Source organism: Bactrocera dorsalis, chromosome 4 (genome assembly GCF_023373825.1).
Source record: "Bactrocera dorsalis isolate Fly_Bdor chromosome 4, ASM2337382v1, whole genome shotgun sequence".
Classification (NCBI taxonomy): domain Eukaryota; kingdom Metazoa; phylum Arthropoda; class Insecta; order Diptera; family Tephritidae; genus Bactrocera; species Bactrocera dorsalis.
In genome coordinates, this window is record NC_064306.1 from 35,366,087 (window position 1) to 35,371,654 (window position 5,568).

General features: G+C 44.8%; 1 long non-coding RNA gene across 1 annotated transcript; it reads right to left on the reverse strand.

Moving 5' to 3' along the window:
• Nucleotides 1-2,886: 2,886 nt before the first annotated feature.
• On the reverse strand, nt 2,887-3,787 carry LOC125778466 (uncharacterized). Its single transcript, XR_007422731.1, has 2 exons — nt 3,330-3,787; nt 2,887-3,269 (listed from the first exon to the last, which is right to left on the reverse strand). It is a non-coding gene; the product is annotated as an uncharacterized LOC125778466 (long non-coding RNA).
• Nucleotides 3,788-5,568: the final 1,781 nt, after the last annotated feature.

Sequence of the window (5,568 nt, forward strand, 5' to 3'; positions counted from 1 at the left end):
TTGCGTCAAATCATGCGGCACCCAAACATCAAGTTTTTTGTGTACTTAGCCTTTTGCAGTTGGTTTAAAATGGTTTGGTGACTAACTCCCATTTCTGGGCGATGTCAAGAGATGCCACATGGCCTTCTAACTCGATGTTTTCTATGATTTCATCGGTATTCGTCGTCAAAGGTTTTCCGCCAGCTGGCTTATCCATGGTGTCGTTTTCACCCGCTCTGAATCGTCGAAACCATTCCTCCACAGTTCGAAGTGATAGAGTACCATCCCCCAAAACACCATTAATCTCACGGAACGTTTCTCTAGCGGATTTGCCTTTAACGAAGGAAACTTTAAAATAGCGCGAATTTCGACGTTAGTTAACTCGATGTTTGCTCGTCTTACTCGCTTGTTGAACGTTGCTGAGAGTGTATACAAAGACCGTGGAGAGTCGATTCGGCGCCGTTCGCAGCAACTCAGACTGACGCATGGAACAACTTGGCGCATTTTACTTCAACGGTACGCATATCTTTCGTCAGTTACCAGTCGAAATGCTCGAATGAGTCATCGAAAACTGGATTCGAAGGATGGACCATCTGAGACGTAACCGCGACCAACATTTGAAAGAGATAATCTTCAAAAATTAATTCCAAAGAATGTTCTTTCGAATGATATAAACATTCCTAATTAAATTTGAAGTTTCTGTGTTTTTTATTTAAAAACCGTGGGGAATCTCTAAATGGACCAACCTTTATATCTCAAATCGCCTAAAAAAAATTTAGTTGGCAATAATACTGTTGCTAATTTATATTGTTTTCTAAAGGAAATATCATAAGTGGGCTTTGTGAGGAAAAACGTTCGTTTTTATCTAAAAATTTTCTGCAAATATTTTCTGTTCCTTTACAAACAGCGTCCAAGTATTTTTATTTTACACAAATTTGCCTCCCGGCTTGTGCTCTATCAAATTGCAATTTTGCACTCTTTAGTAGTTTACAATGGCTTAAGTTGTTTCAGCGTCTTAAAAGTGTAACTTTGCTATTGTTTTTGCTTTTTTGGTACACACGAATGCGAAGGTCACGTGTATGCAGCCAAACAGAGAAACAAGTAAACCACGATAAGTGCAGAGCGTTTTTATTTTTGTAGACAATCCAACAAAAATATACTCACTACAGAACGCAGCCCCCCCAGTTCATGCTCATCATACGTGCACTTATGTATGTGACCACGTTTGCAATCATACAGGCATATATAAGCTCAAATGTGTACTCAGTACTACGCAGAGTACGCACATACTTGTATGTATTCTTGAGAGCATTCACGCCCTCATTTGGCTTACTGAATTTCAAGGTCTAGGAAACGCTATATGGCAACACTTAACGTCGGAAAGAAGTACACGCTGCTAAAAATGTTTGGTGGGCTGTAAGCAAAGAGTAGTTTCAAATATACATATAACTGTTTACATACATATTTGTATGTACTGTTATATGTAAGTAGTTTACGAGAACATGCCTTGGGTGAGCAAACATAAGAACGCGAATGCGAGATTCTTGTTTTTCGCCTTGAGACAAGTGGCAATAAAAGTTCCAGTTAAAAACTTTTGCATACGCATACATATTTAGTTTTGCAAGTGACCTTCTTTAAAGCAGAAAATGAGGTTCTTGAACTGATTTTACCTTAAAGTATAAATATAAAGTGAAAATCTCTGATTTAAGAAAACAAAAGTTATTGGAATGGGAGTAAGATAAGGGCTGATATCATAAATTTTCCATATTTCATCTCTACTTATTAATGGTAGAAGCATATCCACGTAACTTCAGTGAAATAACATATATTTCGTCCAAAAGAGGATCAAAAACAGATAAAAGCCGGATATCAATACTATATGTAGGTATATTTATGTATTGGATAGGTCTAGACATATCCGGCATAAAATCCGCTAGAATAACGAAAATCATTATATGCAACTTATATACAGGGCTGCGATATTTCGTGGACCGTTGTCACATATCTAGCGAATTTCAACTGGAAGTTGGAACTCCGAATATTAAGTAAGAATTCAAATATTGGTCTATAGCAGCAAATTGGTTATATGTATGTATGTGGGTTGGGTAAATGTATGTTGGGGTTGGGTTTGACCTGATTTTTGCCAGTGTGGGTTTGGATACATAATCATTGGAAAAATATTTTCTTTCATTTTTAGAGGATAAAATCATCTTCAGGAACTGGTATCCAAGTATTCGCCACGGAGGCTTGTGAATGTATGGCTCGATTTCAATAATTTCTTACCTTAATGCATATTTTTGCTTAGCGACTTTAATGCCAAGGTGGATGGTATCATTGGCACAACGGTCGGTAAATTCAGCCTCCATGATGAAAGAACCCCAACGGGTTGACACAAACGTCCACAAACATGACGTCGAGAAGCTGCAAATCACAACAGACAGCTGAACAATTTTCTACTCGATATGCACTCCTGCTTTCTGAGAGCACTCTTTAGCAGCTTGGTCTAAAAACTGTGGGACGGCATTTCAAGCTGCAACCGAAACCATTGGTTTTCGGAAAAGGCACAAGAACAGCTGAGAAAACAGACTGCTTACCTCGCAACGTTACAATCGACCACAACACGTGCGGGATGGGATAGATACCAAGAGTTGAAGAAGGAAGCGAGACGCATTTGCACACAAAAAATGAGAGAGAGAGAGAGTCACACAAAAAAATCGAAAAGCGCGAGTACGAAGAGCTTGACTAGCTGGCCTTTAGTGATAATGCTGGAAAATTCTATAAAAAAATGCGGCGACTAATAGAAGGTTTTAACGAAGCTTTTGTTGCCCCTGCTTCTTACAAGGATAATTGCTGAGGTATACTCGCCGTGTCCAGGGTTCGTTACAATAAATTTGTAAATGTTGGGGCTCCTCTGCGAACCGTTTCTTTATTTATTCAACTCAACTAAATATCTAATATAATATATTAGCCCACGACACAGGACGTCTCCTGAGGACGGCGCTGTTGGGGTAACGGTTCGGTGTGCTCCGCTAGGGCAATACCGTTTCCCCGCTCTGCTGCGCTCCTGGGTGCTAGACGACTTGCTGCCACCACTTCGACCACGCGCTGCTGCTTCTGCCGGCGCTCGTGTGGGCCTCCCTGTCGCTGCCCTGCTATACGCGTTCACTCTCGCGTGCTACGCTTTCTGCGCTCGGCTACTTCTGCCGACGCGCGCGTAGGCTTCACTACGCCTTGCTGTCGCTACGTTGACCACGCGCTGCTGCCTCTGCCGACGCTCGGCTGTACTGGACCTTGCTATCACTACGTTGACCACGCGCCGCTGCCTCTGCCGACGCTCGGCTTTACTGGACCTTGCTATCACCACTTTTACCACGCGCTGCTTCTGCCGACGTTCGGCTTTACTGCGACGGTCACTTTTAAAGACCCCGGAAGACTGCCTTAGCGACCGCGATGTTAACGGTTGAGTCGGTCAGAGGATAAACTCACTACCGAGCTCACCCTTAACATACGGCGTTCACAAGTTAGGGTACCAAGACTAGCCAGAGGATAAACTCACTGCATAGTCTGATGCCCAACACGTGTGTACGCTGTCACAGTCCCGTGCTGACTGACTGATCGTCCGCCATCTAACTACCCACCAAGCCTGTGTTGCGTGCTAGCACATTCGCAACATGTTGCGTGGGGATGGCGTGTGTTGCTGGGATGGCGTGTGTTGCTGGCGGTGGCGTGATTTTACCGCTGCGTATGCATACTTGCTGTTGTTGCGTTGGGATGGCGTGTGTTGCTGGGATGGCGTGTGTTGCTGGCGGTGGCGTGATTTTACCGCTGCGTATGCATACTTGTGAACAATAGGGTGGGCCTTTGTGTGGACTAAATTCTACAAGATATTTAGTTCTCACACTCCCCCCCCACTTCGGAGGGTTTTGCATTCCATGCAAAATTCTATAAATTCTATTGTTAATTTACAATGGTTTCTTGAAGTAGAAAAAAAATTTAAAAAAAATATTGTTAACTTAACAATACTTAACTTTAACTTAAAAATCTAAGACTTACGCCTAAAAGTAAAAGTTATATGTATATCTTATATCTTCTCTTTTTTTATGTTTGTTCAATATTTCATTTTTTTTTCCAAAAGTTGTTTCTCTGTTTTTTTTTTCCATATAAATTCATCTCTTTTTTTTTTTCTATATAGTACACTTTAAAAATGTTAATACCATAACTTAATTTAGTTATAAAGGTTTGAAAAAAAAAATTTTCCCCTTAGGGTCCTTCCATTGCCGTGGTTGTTGTTGTGGCTTTTGCTGTGATGTGGACGCCCCACCGGTACATGAAAACTTTGAGCTTGGCTGTATTAAATTTTAGCCGGTGCTTCCCCATGCCGTCTGAGAGGTCCTTGAGGCCTCTGCGGATTCTATCCGCAATTTCCGGGAAAGCCTCCAATGCTGTTCCGTTTGCTTCGGCGATAGGGATTTTTATACCTTCGGGTGGCAGCTCTACTTCCGCAGATGATGGTGCTGGTATTTCAACGATGGGCGCGAGTGTGGTTTGGTGTCGTCTGAAGGTGGCCAATACTTGGGCTCGCTTTTCAGCTGCCAGCTTCGCCGTGAAGGGTTCGGAGATACATCCGAGCGCCCCTTCGTTTCGTCCGATGTGTCGCATGACCCGTTCTATTGTCTCCAGCACATAGATGCCGCAGTCATCCGTGTTTTCTTGTTGAGGTACGTCTAGCAGCAGTTCCCGATACTCAAATTCCCCTTCTCCGCCTCTTTCCTTGTATTCCCACTGGAGGAATTCGCGCCAGGCCGTGGTTGCATGGGTGACCTTACCCCTCCTCCAGGAATCTGCTGTCCATATCTGGTGTTGGTGGTAGCAGACTGTGTCCGTGACGTGATGCGTTAGCTCGCGGTTGGATAGGGCGAGGAGGTACCAGTGGTGCTCGGTGTTGTGTGGCGCTAGTACTACCCTCTGTCCAAATATGTCGATGTTGCGAATCCAGCGGTGAATGCGGCGGAAGTTTTCATCGCGTCTTCCTGGCTGGTTCAGCTGCCAGACCACGAATGGGCTAAGGACTGTACCTTTCGGTCCAAATTCTGCTTCCAAGTGCTTAGCGTACGCATCAATGATCGTGTCTGTAAGCCAGCATCCGTCCTTCAGAGATTGTAAGTCTGCTTGATACAGGCAGACTCCATTTGGCCCCGCTGGAAAGGTAAGTTGCGCCTTCTCGTTCTCCGGTAGCGTGTCTTCACTTTCGGATGATAGTTCGATCACCGGCGATCTCCATGGGACGGTGGAATCTTCAGAGGTAGACGTTTCGCTGCTACTGATCCTGCCGCATGGCACCGCGGCCAGGTTGGTTCTCTGCGACGCTGCAGCCCAAGAAGCTCGGCGCGTCGTGCTTACGTGCGCTACGATAGAGCGCCTCATGGCAGTTTGCGCCTTGCGAGCCTTTGCGGAAGCTGCCCTGTCGTTACGGTCGGAGGTGTGCACAGTGGTGGCGGCGTAGGGTACGTCGGCCGCGCAAGCGTTGGTTCCGTGACTGGCTGTTGCTACCCCTGTGCGTCGCGCCAGATGTTGCGCCGCTGCTTGCAG